Genomic DNA, 16898 nt, shown 5'->3' on the forward strand with positions numbered 1-16898 from the left:
TTCACCTGTTGAGATTATCTGAGATTCTGGTCCTTGCTTATACAAACAGCCTCAAGATGGATAAGGAATATTCAGTGTAGCAGGTTGCTCCCTTCAATCAGTAGCTTCCTGGTGAGAAGAATAATGAACATAATAATAATAATATTATTTTACCTTTATTTGATAAAAATACCAAAACATAGTCTACATATTTTCTGTAGACATAGCACTTTAATCATGTACCATTTTTTTCTCCCTACATCTTAGTGGGTCTTTAAATTAATGTATCTGTCTAATGAAGAGTAATTTATGAAGCATCGTTTGATTCCATTCACAGATAGACTTCATTCTAGTACCTAAAACCAACACACTGTAATGACATCTTTGTCACTGAGAACTGTAAATGTCATTGAGAAAACTGACACCACCCTTTAGCTGTGGTACAGGTAATGTAGCTCCAGACACACATGAGAATGTCATAGTGCAAATCTTAGCTTTCATCTTTTAGCTGACTCTTCATTTTTCTAGAACGTTTTGTCCCAGACACTCATTTGAACATACTATGCCAGTTAGGTCATGGTTGTCTCATAACACGGGTTAAGAGAAATCGTATTCTCACCATGTCATGGTGAGGCACCAACAGAGTGAGTAAATGCCACATAGTTGCTAACTCTTAAGCTTACATCTCACACTTGAGTCTAGAGTTAATAAGACAGAGATGAGCTCAGAAGTGGTAGATGTACTGAGTCATTGAGAGTTGTGTGCCCATCAGTGTCTTTAGACTGAGATACATACTAACCACAGGCTCCTACCAGCCCATATTCATTCATCATTCTTATGTCTCCAACCCAATCACGATGCTTTCTTTTAACTTTTTTTAATTAAAAATTTTTTCTCCTCAGAGGGGGTAAGTGATGGTTTTTAGCAGTGCTCTTACCCTGCAAGGAAAAGTCATGAAACACGGCAGAATCTACTAACAAGAATTTTATTAAAGGAGGGAGAAGGAATAGACGTGATCAGGCCTGCTGAAAGGACACATGAGGGAAGAAGGGCAGGGTGGGAGGTCAGGGAGCCTGCTTTTTTAAGGACCACCCCGCACATGTGCACACAGGCCCATGTGGCTTCTCCATGCGTGTGCATAGATCACATGGTCACGCTGTGCCCAGTTTATGTGACCACACACACATGGGTTATGTGGGACATATGACCTGGAAATGACTAGGCAGAAATGACTAAGTGTCCTGCCAGGGCATGCATGACCATGGGGGCGTGACTGGAATTCCTATCAGTAAGGCCTCCCTTAGGTAGTCGACAAAGTCTTGCATACCAAATTGAGGCAGGGCCTAGCCCTTCCCCGCTGCATCAAGGCTGAGCCAGGTATCCCACCATAGAGGGATGGGCTCCAAAAAGCCAGTTTATGCATCTGGTATAGGTCCTGGTCCCACTGCTAAGGCCCACCCAAAACAGATCAGGCCTCACAACCGTCACCCACATTCAGAGGGTCTAGTTCGGTCCCATGCAGGTTCCTCAGCTGTCAGTCCAGAGTCTGTGAGCGTCCACTAGCTTGGGTCAGCTGTACCTGTGGTTTTTCCCATCATGATCTTGACCCAGTGTCTCAGCTTCCCATAAGCCATTTTGTGATCTGACTCTAGTCAGAACAATAGGAGTAGATTGATTGAACACTCGGTGGTTTAATTCATCCATTGATAATTTGTTAAGCTTTATAAAGGGTTTTTGACACTATTATTGCCTGTTTCATAAAATTAACAAGACTGCCTCACTAGGCAAAATTCACTCCAAGCAGATGATATTCTAATTTTACTGTTTATTAGCTGATCTTATGCGTTTTGTCTAACAGCAAAGGTGTCTTGAGGCTAATTCCTCATGTGCCCACCTTGAATACTTCAATATCCTTACTTGACGGTGTCTTGAAATTTATAAAAACAAAGAGAATATTTAAAAATAATAAGACACATAGCAAATATGAGTGTAACTACATGAAACTAAATTTAGCCTGCTGTGAGGTGTAGTTTACTGTGGTTTTTGCTTCTCTATGTCCTGGGACCTTTGTTTATTTGTTTGCTAAATATGTTCTTGGCACAATGATGTGTATTCCACAGGTGGTGCTGGTCGGTCTATGGGGGCACACTCAATCTGTGACCTTAATTACAGTTCACTGTGGAAGTTCCCTGGGTGTAAATGTCAATGCTAGCCAGGGGCTATTTTGTTCATATCCCATATGCTTTACAGAATAAATTAGTGCATGGCTCTGAAATCCAAAAGCCCATTTTTTTTTTTAAATGTTGATTAACCAAAGTTGAGTCTCCATATGAATTTTGGCTATTAGACAAACTTCCTGTAGTCTAATTGAGTGCAGAGGAAAACAGGAGCTGTTTTAGGTAATAAATAATATCCTCATCCCTTCTTTGTTAACCTGAACAGAAGACAGGTTGAGCTGTAAAGGTTGGTTGACAAGTGAGCAGGTTTTGCTCTCACGGGTAGTTTTCCTCTCTTGGCTTTTATGTCCTGCATTTCTTCCCAAGCAATGTTATGCAAATGAGCCAATTAATGCTAGATAAAATGGTCTTCCTACCTCATGGTGTTTGTAACTAGAAGGGCACCACTGTAAGTCACGTACCTATTCAGGAGACTCTATAGGCCACCGCAAGGGTCTGATGAGCTTGACTGTGGAAGACAATCACAGAGGCATCTGCTCCGTTAATTTTGAGGGAAAATTTACCAGATGGAGGCTGAAGATTTAAGTGATTAGAAGGTAGTTGATTGGAATACAAATTGGATTAAAAGAAATTAGATTGATATAAATCGAATTGAGTCACAACAGTTTGTGTTGTTCGTACCAAGGGCCAGTGGATTATGGGAGAAGCAGATGCTCCAATGAGATAGGAATTAATGTGGCTTTGACAGTCCATCTGCGAAGGTCTGAATATCGAGTACATCCCTAATCTCTCTCTCCATTTATCAATGCCATAATGTTAATTAGTACTTCATTCATTAAGTTACTTACAGGAGAAAAAAAATCTCACCCCATCCCCTCTCTGCCTAGAATTTGTTATTCTGCCAAGAATTAGAAAAGCTCTTTTCAGCTTAGCTAGTTACAGTTGACTGTGAGGATAGACCTGTGTCCTCTGCCTCATGCCTACAACTGTCTCTGGCACCGGGGCAGCAAGTTTCAAAATATTTGCCGTGTCTGTCTCTTCATAAACACATAGCTAGTGGGAGTTTTGTATTAATGACTAGGTACATTTGCATAAACAGTGTGTAACTCAGATGATACAATTACTTATGGATGTTATACATTTTGATTTTTATAAGATATTCACCAGCATCATATGATTTGTTTAATAGAATATATTTGACATTAATACCGAGTGTCAGATTCCTCCTTGACAGAAAATAAGTCAAATTTGGTTCCTATACATGTGTGGGTTTTATGTCTGTTCACTAGCTGTACTGACCTATGAAAAATTGCAGGTTACTATAACTATCCTGTTTGGGTACATAGTGTTTGACCCTGACTGTAAAAGAAAAAATATTCACTGAATTGGAAGTAAATGAAGCATCATTTCAAATGCTCATGTCGTATTGGGAATATGATCCATTACAATCCAGTGGTCACTGACATCAAATCTCATTATTACACCTTTGCCTGTAACAATAAAACTTGCCATAAGGAAGGCAGTTCTGCCTTGGATCCCATTCCAGGGACCTGAGGAAGTGGAGACTCAATGTGATCTCACCTCTAAGGCAGTGTGGGGATATGTGAACTCCAAGAACAGCCATAGAAAAATGCTGGTGGGCATTCATAACAACCAGGGGACTGCAACTCGCAGAGAGATGAACAGAAGTGGAACACAGAATCCTGTTATGCAAGCAGCACAGCATTAAAGGTGGTGCCAAGTCATTCAGAAATAATCATGGTACAGACAGACGTGGGCTGCTTGCCAGCGCAAGCAGGGAGAATTTCTATTTTTGTTAAGTGAGGGAAGGCAATGGCTTGTATAAAAGCATATTAAGTGTTGTAAAATTTGGGGATGGTTGGAGAATAGTCTACGGGTCATGGACACTTTCAGCAATGTGCCTGCTACAGAAATGACTATGTACACATATCCCCGACACAAGCTTACTGGGATGCTGCGTAATACTTCCCAGGTCCTCTCACTTGTATTTGTTTTCTTATCATTCACAGTCTTAGCTACAGAATCTAATCCTTTTAAAAATCCCTTCCTCTTCTCCTGCAAAGATAATGTGTTATCTGGAGCCAGGCCTGACTGTAGGTTCTGTATGAATGCTGCTGAATGTATGCACACTGTCTTCTGTGGCCCTGCATTTAAATGCTGCATTAGGCTCATATTTCTAATCTCTACTCATTGATTTCAGTTGATTGTAATGAAAGAGTGTCAACCGGCAGGCCACAAAATTCAGAAAAGGAGAAGGAAAAGCTCTGGAATTTAAGCCTGCAAAATATACAGTAATAAAATCCAGTGACTTGGGGTGATGACAAAAATTGGGGAAGTTTGATTGTATGAGAAATTAAATAGCACCTAAAAATAATTTAGACTTCAGGGGTCAACCCCTCATTCCTGTTTTGACACTCCAGTGCTCAATCTAATTGTTGTTTGTCTAATTGGTGGTGGTCGCTCATTAAGAGCCGTCAGTACATCAAGGTGGAGCTCATTGAGCCTGGAGGAGGTATACATGTGTTCTTATTCATGCCTTTGTTTCTGTGACTGATCATTGGGTGTTTAATACCTTTCTGAGACCCGATGAGGATAATTAAAGTAATCACTTGGTTGTAAACTAATGACAACAGAGATACAAGCCGCCTCCTTTGCTGATTGCTGATAGACTTTAGATAATTGATATATTTTCCCTCTGAAATTTGCTTCTGTGTTTTTGTGCATTAGAGCTCAAATTCCATATGCTGGACACACAAATAGCAAGGCTGATGAGCATATGTCAACTGCATTGATGTAATTGTCTTTGTTTCTACTAATGATCTCAGGAGTAATGTGCAGAGGTTAATTGAGGCCCCTAGTTAGTAGATAATATTTTTATATATATTTAAAAGCACTCATCCTCCAAATGGAAAAACAATCATTCGGGTTAAGTCATTGCTTGCCTTGTTATTTCAGGAGTTGTATCTTTTGCAGCTGACCCATGAGTCCATGTCAACATGGGCCATTTTGATAAATACCTCAGGGTCAAGTTACCTCAATGAAATATAGGATTCTGCACTTCAATTGTTGTCCCTTGTAGCCAATGAATTTTTAAACTCAGAAAATGAGTAACATGGCCAAGTGTTAATGTAGTAAAGGATGTTCTGGCACCTCGGACACTCAACCAGTGACACAAAGGCTTTGTGGCAACATGACTAAATGTTGTCCAAATAAACGCTGAGCCTTGGCATTGAGGTTCAGAGTTTTGCAGTTCATGGTAAGACTCATCGAGCAATTTGCTTAATCCTGACTGTGTAAACTGGATTTAGAAGAGTCTAATTTGTAAGTCAGCTGGCTGGATAAATGGATTTCTACTCACCGGGAAGACGGAAGAATTCAGGGAATTTCAATAAAGTTTGAGATTTTACTAACAAACTTCTTTTCTCAAAGAAAACATTTATTTAGCTATTCTGAGACTCTTACACATCTTTGTAGAATTTAAAAAAAAAGTGGAAGGAAAGAGGGCATTTAAATCAGACAAACTATGCTTTGGGTCATGATATTGTGGAACTGGGTTTTAAGAGTGGTGGTGGCAGTGGGAATGAGGGACAGGTGTACATCTGGAGCAAAAGGAAGACTCCATAGGGATCTATGCTAAAGTGGGTATGGGAACCATTGAAGAGTTCAACCATCACGATATTGTATACTTAGGAACTTGGAGAAAGCTAGAGACAATGTCAGGAAGGAGGAGAATGAGAATTGAGACAAGGACAGGAGTAGGTCATTCATTTGAGAACAAAATCTGAAGTGATCACTGAGCCTGCAGGTGAGCTCCCAGGAAAAGCCTACAGCTTCCCTTAGCTGAAGATCCTAGAGATTGGAGGGTGTTGTCATAGAGATAATAAATAACTGACACAGTGGGACAGAATGAGCTCCGTGGGAGGTACTGGGGAGAGGATTAAGTCACACATACCTGGGGATCCATTAACTAAGTTCAGAATTACAACTCTGCATAAACTCGGTTCAATAATTTACACCCAAGATTGGGAAGGGTCACCTTTTTGTTCCATATATGGTATAAAATTATAAGAAATAATATCATGTACCTTTCCTTTATTAAGGCATGTAAATACACACACACACACACACAACACAGACACACACATACAACACAGACAGTTGTCTCTTTGGTAAAGGAACCACAGGACTTATTAAGAGACGGTCATTCTATCCTTAAGTTTGCACCCTTTCCATTTTCTTCTCATTTCTTCATTTGCTGATCTACACAACCCCACTGGTCAGAATGTGAAACACTGGATACCAGACTGTGAAGGCAATACCCTCTTCTCCTAATGATACCCTATCCTAAGCTGCCTCTCGTTTTTTTTCATACCACAACAGCTCTATGCTCTTAATTCCTTCTTGTCAGCCTTCTCTCTCCTTCCAGCCTAATCAAGAACAATTCTGTTTTCTACACCCTTTACTTGGTAACCAAAAACCTGTAACATGTTAAGTGTCTGAATGATGTTAATTCCACGCCACGTATTAATAACTATCCCATACACCTAACATGATCAATTTCATCTGTTCCCTCATTTGCTAAAGCTTCAAAGTAAATAAGCTAGATGGAATATACCTCGTTCCCTCCAATAAGTTTCCTGAAAATGGCAGATGTTTTTGAGAGATCCAAAGAATTAGGTCTCTTAAAGTTTCATAGCATATAATTCAAGCAGAGAAAAGATCATTTAAAGGCATCTAAAGCACTCTTTCTTGGTGCTTTTCTCCATTCAGTAGAAAAATAAGCTCCCCTTTTTTTCCTTCATACTGAAACTTTTCACTGAAAACAACACTCAAGATTTTTGTCACAGCAGTGATATTATCTGCTAGTCATTTTCTTCTGAAACAGAAGACATGCCTTGGGAGGAAATTTCAAGTTCTATTAAAGCGCTCACTTTAAAAGCCTTTAAGAGATATCATTAATAGTAAAAACTAAGACGAAAGTAGATACCCAGAAGAAATGAGCCCTGACCATTAAGGTAACTCATATTCCTTATCTACTATCATAACTCTAGTTTACAGTCTAAGCTCCACAAGCCATTCAAATAGCCTCACTGTTGGTGGCTTTTCAGAGTCATTGTGGTTTACCAAATAAAGCTGTGGAAACTATTTTTCTCAAAGAAAATTGCTTAAATTGTATATATTTATTATTTTAATGTGCTAAATGAAACAAAATCAAGGAAATTATGAACTCCAATTATTTCTATAGGATCATAAGCATATGAAAACCTTTGAAGCTGTTTTAACATACTTTGCATTAAAAAATAGCATGCTTTTAGTGTAGTGAACATTTTCCGTTTACTTTTGTGTGAAATAATGTGGACTTGGGTTTGTATGCTGTAGAAATATGATGCTGTTGCCTTCATTCAAGTTGGTCAGCTGTGAAACCCATTCACTCTGAGCCTGATAAGCCAAGACAATGTGATAATACAAACTGTACTCAGTTCCCTTCACAAGACTCCTTTCCTTCCAAGGTACCGGCTTCAGCAAAGCTTCAGAACATGCCATTATACAATATAAAGAAATCTGAATTTAATGCAGTTGCTCTCACCATTCTTGCGAACACTTCATCCATCGAGATCACGATGTTGGTCTCTGAGGTGGATCATTTATTCCACAAAGTGTAGCTTTATTTTAAACTCCACAGTATTGTACAGTTATAATTTAGAAATTTCAAGGAAAAGTGTGCTCTAATGGGCAAAAGTATAATTTCATTTTGTCCCATTCATTGAAACCACTGGTAAGGGCTAAACTGAAATAGAATTATAATATTCCTCTTCATTTTATGCTATTTAAATCATGCTAGTGAACCTTCAGAAAATATGGTTTGATGACACCTGAGCCTCACTGAACTTCTCTACCAAGACTTAGACAACACTTAAGGATTAACTCTCCAGTGGTTTTACAGATTTTTCATGAAATGTCATTTATGTTGCTGGAGACATTTTTTTTTGATAAAATAGTTTAGAGAAATGCAAAATGTTACTACAGATTAATATCTGTTCACAAGAAAATGGGTACAACTTACAAATAAGTTCTTTGGCATTCTTAGATAATAAATTTACTACTAAAAACCTGTACATCTATTTTGTTGTGAGCTGTAATGGATAGTTTATGTGTCTTTTATACACGTTTTAAATCAAAATTTCAATTTTCTGACCTTTACTGAAATGAGCATTCTTAACTGATTAATGAATGCATTTATGTAACATATTGATGGCAGACATGATACTTACATATTTAGACCTGTAGACAGCATATGAACTAAGCTGATCAACTTGCTGTGCATGAAAGGTTTGGCCCCTTCAGGGATACTATGAAGTGAGATGCTCAGATTGACTTTTAGTTCACTGGGTAGCAATAGACAGCAGTAGAAATTAAGAGCATAGATGCACTTAAGCTACATTTCGAATGACCTGTTATTGTATCAAAAGGATACATATATAAAATGATAGTTTGTTGTCTTTACAAAGTAACAGATTCCTCTGAGTATAGTGATAGAGGTTATGCTAATGAAACCATGGTATACCACAATAAAAGAAAGTATTTACTGACTGATTGATTACATAGCATTCAACACATGAAGAAGCAACTGTATATTTAGCAACATTATCTGTTTGACACTGCTGTGTATTAAAATAAGGAAACAGAGGTTTAGAGTAAGTGAGAAACTTGGGATTCCATACTTCTCTTCAGTACTTGAAGAACAGCCATTTTCAGTTGACTTGCCATTCTTAGGGAGAAACATGATTCACTGCTGTTGATAGACTTTACCTTTATCAAATTGCCATGTATTTGAACCCCATCTTTAAGTACCACCTTTCTAAACCATTCCTTGGCTTAAGTATAATGTTAAGAAGAAAATATTGTAATGCACCGAGATTCATGGTAGACCAACTCTCTCAAGGGTTGGATGTTGACTAAAGAGAAGCAAGTGTAAAATAATTTTTAAAAGTATGTGTGCCTCTCTGTGAGCCCGCCTATGTGTGTGATACAGTGCATGCGTGGTGAGAGGCCAAACTTGATGATGGCTCACACCATCTGCCATGCTTGCCACAGGGTTTCTTTTGTAAGCTGCTGTTCATTCCAGGCTAATTGGCCTGGGAACTTCTGAGGCATTTTCAGTCTTCACTACTCAGCTCCCTCTAAGACTTCTGGGATTACCAACATGTGCTGCCATGTCTGACCTTACATGGCTTCTGGTCCTCACACTAGTAGTGCAAGCATTTCACACATTTAACCATGGCTCCCACCCCTAGTCAGTTTCTAAATGCATGTTCATCTCTTGGACCTAAAGAATCTAACACATTTAACTCATGGTAACTAATATTATCATTTTTTGTTTATAATTAAGCCATTATTGTTTCAAGGAACTGTCCAGATTATAATTTTTCAATTCTGTTATTTAAAACTGCCTCATTTATTATATTAGGAAAGAAATTTGTATGCAATCTTTTTAAAACAAAGTTGTCAGATTTCATTTTGGCTTTATGATAGAACATTTCAAGTTAGAAAAAATTTTGAGCACTTTAAACAAATTTATAAAAACTAAATATTTAAAAAATATTTAAAAATGTTTAGGTGATAACATGAGGTAAAATGTTAGTGATGATGGAAATGATTTTTAGACACTAACACAGGTATTTTTTGGTTATAGTCACTGAGATTAAAGTCATTGATACAGAATTTTCACAATATATTGCTTAGAACGTAGAATGGGAAGCTAGAATGATATCAGTTCATTACAATTTTAGTGTGGCCATAAAATTGATGTCAATAGATTTTAGAAAACTAAATGTTATTATATAATTTAATGTGTTTGAGATTGTTTCATTCTATTATATTTTGTAAAGCTGATGCAATTTTAAACCATGACACAGTATTATAAATATGATAATAAGAAACTAAATTTCAAAGATATCTTTCCAGGAATAAGGATTGCTTTTGTCATTATAAGGCAGGTCTGCCTAACCCACGAAGACCTCTGATTTGGTGGCAAATTACTCTTTAAAGAATATCTTCCACCATTAAGGTGGAGCAAATTGATTTGACATTGAACTGCATGGATATCCAATATGCATTGCCTGCTCACTGAAATTGTTGGGAAATGAATTTATGAAGTAGGGAGTTATAGATGGAGTTTTTTCTAGTCCTGTCTGGCCCACAGTCAGGACAAATCTCTTTCACCTGCCGTCCCACAGCAGCTTAGACCCAACCAAGTAAACACAGAGACTTATATTGCTTACAAACTGTATGGCCACAGCAGGCTTCTTGTTATCTAGTTCTTATATCTTAAATTAATTTATATCTATTAGTCTGTAAGTTGCCACATGGCTCATGGCTTACCGGTACCTTACATCTCACTTTTTATGGTGGGTGGCTGGCAGCCTCTCTCTGACTCAGCCTTCCATTCCCAGAATTCTCCTCTCTCCTTGTCCTGCTTATACTTTCTGCTTGGCTACTGGTCAATCAGTGTTTTATTTATTAACCAATCAGAGCAACACATTTAACATATAGACCATCCCACAGAAGGGAGTTAATTTCTTTTGAGGAATATCACCCCTAAAATTATCTGGAATACATTCCGATCAATAAATAAAAAATTCTCTTTAATGTTATGTAAATAATGTATATGTTCCCATGTGTCTGCTCCTGCATTCAATCACCTAAAGTTACTGATTGTAAGTTATACAAGCCATGTTCTAGCTGTGAAGGTTGCTATTTACCTGTCACCAGGACCACCTGCTTAGACAAGGCCAGTGTCTTGAATATGAACAGCCAAAAATATAATATTCATATAAGAGATTAAAACTTACCTAATGAATGTACTGAATACTACAGAGTAGTATAAACAAAAGTAAGGAATGCATTTGAGTTTTAATATTTCCAGCAATTTCTGTTAACAGTGGGAACTGAAATGCAATTGAGAAATTTAGAGAACTTTTTATGAATCTTAGTTCTCATCCATTTACTGTGACCAAAGAAGAAAAATTTGAATACCTTTAATCACTTAACTTTTTAAATTATGAATAAAACATTTGCTTTTAAGATAGGCAGCCATATGTTGCCAGGTTTTATTTGGCTAAGTTATTTATCAAATGAATCGGAGGTCATGGGAGATGGCTCTGTTGGTAAAGGTCTTGCCACAGAGCCTAATATCCTGAATACCGACCCTCAGCTGTCCCATACAGGGCTGCACAGAGCAGCAGGTGTATGCAGTCCTAGGCTGATGGAACAGAGACTGATAGATCTCTGGAACTCACTGGCTGGCCCTCACAGTGCAAAGTCGGCAGAACAAAATGAAGGACTAAACGTTGCCTGGCAAGTTGAGGTTTTATAGTACCCAAAGAGCTAAGAAAGCAGCGAAGTCTTGAGGAAAAGTGACCCTGGAAATGCAGAGTGCCCAAGTTTGGGGGAGGAAATCTCAGCGCTGTTGTACTTGGTTACATTCTAGGTTCTCCATTATAGAATGTGGATCTGGGATCCAATTTTTCTTTGGTAGCTAAGTCTTTTGTATGTTATTCCAGAAAACTAGGCATAAGGACCTGATGGATACCATACTATGAAACTGGGTACTTTGCAATTAAAGCTTTCCATTGAGTGATAAAAATAATTATAAGAATCATATTACTTTTTGACAATTCATTTAATAATAAAAGTTGTTAGTTTGGGGTCTATATTGAAATAGCATACTTAAAAAATAATATTTTTATGTCTCCATTTTGATATTGCTTCTAGATTAAGCCTGCCTTTAATTTCATGGTATAGTATATTACAGGATAACATCAAATATAATTCATGTACTTCCAGAGGTAAAGGGAATCTTAAACATTTCTTTATGCAAACTAGGTGCTGTCTTGAAAGAGTTTTAGTAGTATGCAAATATAATAAAGTCTTAGAATGTATTCTACTACACTGAAGTATCTCCAGAGAAAAATATCATCCTGACATTTTTTTCCATTCTTTGTGCTCCAATAAGGGAAGAACACTGGGGTTGAGTCTTCCTGAAATAAACACAGCAAAATTTGTGGTGATTGATTCAATGGGGTGATTCATGAACTCCAATTTATTACTAATTACTTCAATTTCATTGATCAATGTGGCACCAAGTTACATTTCTGTCACTGAGGAAAATGTTGAATTGGGTTTTTTTTTTTCTGATGGAGGAATATAAAGTTATCAGTGGATGGAGCTAAATATATTAAGCAATAAAACATGAATGTAAAAATTCTCCTCAGAAAAGAGACACTCTCGTTAATTTGCTCAGTGTTTTATGGACTGAATTTAGAAAGGATATTTGTAATGGTTTACAGAGTAAAAAATAGCTATAATGGCTACTTATTATTCTAATGACATATGTGTCTTTAGTCTATAATCCATCTATCTATGTATGTATCTATTTAGTCTATAATTCATCTATCTATGTATCTATCAACCATCTGTCTACCATCAAATTATCTATGTGCAATCTATCATCTATCTATCTCCTTTAGTCTATGGAAAAACTCAAATGAGATGTTCATATTTGATTTATACCACACAAATGAGATAAGCAATAACATTAATAATAGCTGAGTAATACCCTTTATCCTTCATTTCTGAAATAGTTTCCTGCTCTACTTTCAGGCAGCCTCCACTAATCCATGTCATGTTGTTGTTGTCATCAAACTGGGATGGAACTAATGTTACAATAGTCACCTGCTCATTTAAATATTGTCATAATTGTAGTAATCTTCTTAGATTAACTTACTAGTATAATATTTTATGGGAAACTACTTTGTTTGAACAACATGATTACTAAAAACTAGAATGAACAATCCCATATATTTTAAGACAGGAAAAAAATAGAAGCTGGAAATTTTGCTGTAGGAAAAGACCCTCCTACTCTGCTTCTAATTTGTAATGAAGTTCCTCTACGAGGAAAGACTCAGGACATTTAGGGAGTCATTTTTTCACCTGTAGAGGTTCTAGTACTTGATGGAGATGGTTGTTTTGTGAATAAAAACTAAGGCTTAGTTCCAAGAAACACAGCCTTTCTACTGAAGTACAAGGCAGGGGCATTTTGCTTAGAAGCCCTTGGAGTAAAATCAAGAAGCACACTTCTGGATGCTTGATTCTTGTGTCACATGACTGGCATCGCTTCTGAGAATGAAAGTTCCATAATGCTCAAAGCACATGAGTAGTTATTGACTCAATAAAGCAAAATATAACAGTATTCATGAGTTATTAATTATATTGCACCTGCACCATCTTTAAAGAACTAACAGGGCACTCAAATTTAGAGAAGTAAAAATTTCCAAAAACATGACAAAGTCTGAGAAATGAGAAGTTTTCATGATGTAAATTTGGATTCTCAGGAGAGTGGTCCTGGACACATCTGCTGATATGACCATGGGATGCTTGGATAGAGCTAAATCTAAATGCATGATCTTGTCTGGGCATGAACTCTAACATTGCAGCTTCTAACCCTCATCCCCTGCTACCTGCTCACTGAAGAAACCAGGAATCTGTGCTTTTCAAAACTATCAAGGCAGCTAGCTCACTGGCTAGACAGATAGCCTAGATGAATTTGGAAAAATCCAGATTCTTTGAGAGATGCCCTCTCAAAGACTAAGAGGAAAGAAGTCAAAGAATACAACCTTCTTAACTTCTGCCCCTCCAAGTACATGCTAACATATGTGAACATGCACCACATATACTTATGGACCCATAGCCATCTGTGTACATACATGCAGTATGTACGCATGTATAATTAAATAAAAAAAAACCATCTCGAGGTTTGTCTATTGGCATATGTACTAAAATTGGAAGATAGAGAGATTGGTTTGGGCCCAGTGCATGGATGATATACACATTTGTGAACCATTTCACATTCAAAGACATTCTGGGTAATTCTCATGAATTACCTTGGAAAACCCAGGCAGATATTTAATAATCAATTATGGGTAGCGACATTTAAGTAATTCTTTGAAATCAAATTTAGAAGATATTTTGTTAAAATGCCTTACACCCAGTGTGTAAGCCATCGTTGCTCTCTTGTTGATTTTTAAGTATGTCTGGCACATTATACATGAACGATCTTGAGTCTCTTTTCTGTTCCTTGAGATGACAATGACTGTTCCATAACTTTCAACATTTGGCATTCTCTTTTGGCACCTTTCAAGATTCCCCATTTCCTTTCTTTATAATAACTTGGGTGAGTTTAATAAAAACATTTTAATTAAACTTGATTCTGCAATTACTAATTGAGAAATGTAAAGATAATAGTTTTGATTTTGGCTAAAAGGACACTCTGAATTCTATAGCTATTATTTCATTTGCTTCCCGGTCTGTTCAATTAGTGGTTTGCATATTTCACGTTATGTGTGTATTATTAACACTACTTTAAAATCAAGGTAATTTGTTTGTTTGAAATCTGGAGAAAAGCATTTATGGACCAATAAAAGATATTTCAAGTGGATATAGTTCTGAAAAATAAACATACATTGTTGGGCAGAGTCAGCCACTGTTACATAGGAGCAGGTGGTGAACGTTTCTAGTCCCACAGCCCATGGCTCTTCCCTTCCTTGTCTTCTTCATACATTTCCTCCCTTTCCTCTGCCCCTTCCTGCTTATTTTTCTCTTTTGATTCCACCTATTTCTGCCAAATCTTCTTTCTTTTCTAATAGATCTTAAAAGATATCCTTGGCTCAGGACCACACAAAATTGAACCCACCATTATTTGATATGTGTATATCTCAGGAAATGATCTAGTTTACAGTGCACATATAGACCTTGAAAGTCTGCAGTCAAGTTCTGATTTCTGTGATTTTTTTCATCTTTATGTTGTGTCTTTCATACGTATTTGAACCATAGCATGTACTAAAACTCTGTAAGTTCTGGTGTTTTGAGGAACTCCGTGTATGAGCAACACCCCCCCCACACACACCACCATGCAAAGTATAGTATGGAATTCCCACTGACTTCCAATGTCATCTCAGCTTTTGCCTGTGTTGGCACGTAACTGAGTCATTTGCTTAAACCAAGTGGATTGATAGTCTTTCATAATTTAAATGCCCACACCTCTCTGAAAATGCACTGAAAGATATGTCATACACCATCACTAACACCACACTGTATTCTGGCCCACACTAAACACCCATTTTTTTTTTTAAAATTTACAGTTGCAAATAATTCATGGAGCTACTTGTGATTTGTTTATTGACTCTCTCATAGGGATATATTTTTGCACTGTCATAATTTAAGGGTGTCCATACAGAATCCTCACACTTACAATTACACCTTAAATTAAGATTGTAGCTTAATTAATTATTTTTGTATATATTCCTTTTAATCTATCTTTGTCTGAATGATGAGACCTTTCCTGTTTTATTTTCTGCTCTAGTTAACTGTTACAAGTCTAATGATCGCATTTAAAGTAAAAAATTATAAATGAGGAAAACGTCCTGTAACACATCACTTGCTTTAAGGACACAGTATTTATGATATAGAGCCCACATTGCTGTGGTACAGATTGGGCCTCCCTGTCCAAACACATCACATCTATTAAATCAAGCTTAAAAATTTTCCCTCCAAATTTTGTTGTAGACGCCTGATGCTTACAATCTATATGTTCTTTTTGCTGCATCTGATTAAGTGAAACTGGTAGTTTGCAACCATTAAAAGTATATTCTCTTCCAAAATGGAAAGGTAAACTCATGACCAAATTCAGTTCTATTTTTATTAAATTAAAATATGCATTTTAATTGGCTTGAAAGTGGATTAGAATTACACTGAGATGTATTACCTCTCATCACAGAACAGAAATCTGCAAATTTAGGTGATTGCTTGGAAAGTTATAATAGCAAACTGTAAGATGGTCCACTATAAGTCATTATCATTATTTTCTCTGCATGGCTATTGTTTTTAGAATAACCTTTTGATGCATCTGGAAGATATCATCTGTAATATAGTAGGATCATAGTCAAAGCAGTGATTGCTTAAAAGTCAAAAGTGTCTAGAACCTGGTTGAGATCATTTGCTGTTCTATCAGGAGAGAAAAGTTTGTTTCCTAGCACTCATGTTGGGTGGCTCACAACAGCCTGTAACATTAGCTCCAGGGCATACACAGACATATCGACAAATAATCAAATAAATAAAAGAAAGAAAACCTCAGTTGTATCCCAAACAGAGTATAATGCATAATTTTGATCTTGAAAATGCCTAGATCTTGTATCTCTGTCATTTCATGGCACAACGTTTATTGCATCACTAGAATATCATTGGTGCTTCTACCAGCATATTTACTGTAGCTACTGTAAAATACCTGGGTACTTTATGAATGAAGAGGATGATTTAGCTCTAAGTTTCATAGAGCCACCTCATGGTTCTGAGTGAGGGCATCCTGCCTGCAGGACAGAATAGGAAGTGGAATAAAGATAGGTGAATATAGATCAAAAGACAAGACAGGTAGCGAGAAACACTCAGAGGCCACATTATCTGTCATATATAACAATTCACTTTTGCACAAACTGACTCAGTCTATGAGAACAGCAGCAGCCTCTTCTGAGGGTGATACCAACAGTCATGTAACTATTCTTAGGCAGGTCATATGTCTTACAGGTCACCAATATCTCAATTTTGCCACCTTTGGGACTCTACATCCAACACATCCACCCTCAATGACAGACAACATTCAGATAACTT

The 16898-nt window shown here is 37.1% G+C and overlaps 1 protein-coding gene across 1 annotated transcript in view; it reads left to right on the forward strand.

Annotated features, from left to right (window-relative positions):
- Window positions 1-16898, forward strand: part of Robo2 (roundabout guidance receptor 2) — a 1235714-nt gene that overhangs the window by 737964 nt on the left and 480852 nt on the right.

The sequence above is a fragment of the Peromyscus leucopus genome, chromosome 12, assembly GCF_004664715.2.
Source record: "Peromyscus leucopus breed LL Stock chromosome 12, UCI_PerLeu_2.1, whole genome shotgun sequence".
Taxonomy (NCBI): domain Eukaryota; kingdom Metazoa; phylum Chordata; class Mammalia; order Rodentia; family Cricetidae; genus Peromyscus; species Peromyscus leucopus.